Source organism: Chrysochloris asiatica, unplaced genomic scaffold (genome assembly GCF_000296735.1).
Source record: "Chrysochloris asiatica unplaced genomic scaffold, ChrAsi1.0 scaffold00044, whole genome shotgun sequence".
In the NCBI taxonomy this organism is placed as follows: Eukaryota; Metazoa; Chordata; class Mammalia; order Afrosoricida; family Chrysochloridae; genus Chrysochloris; species Chrysochloris asiatica.
The window spans coordinates 16265013-16265238 of record NW_006408562.1 but is presented as its reverse complement, the minus strand read 5'-3'; positions in this window follow the sequence as shown (position 1 = coordinate 16265238).

Sequence of the window (226 nt, the reverse complement as noted above, 5' to 3'; positions counted from 1 at the left end):
GAACTGACTCGACGGCATTTAACAACAACAACAACAAGGTAGAGGGTCAGAGAAAAAGAGGAAGACCCCCAGAGAGATGGATTGGCAAAGTGGCAGCATCAATGGGCTCAAGCATGGCAACAATTGTGAGGTTAGCCCAGGACTGGGTAGTGTTTAGTTCTGGTGTGCATAAGGCCGCTATGAGTTGGTACTGACTCGATGGCACCTAACAACAACAACAACATGA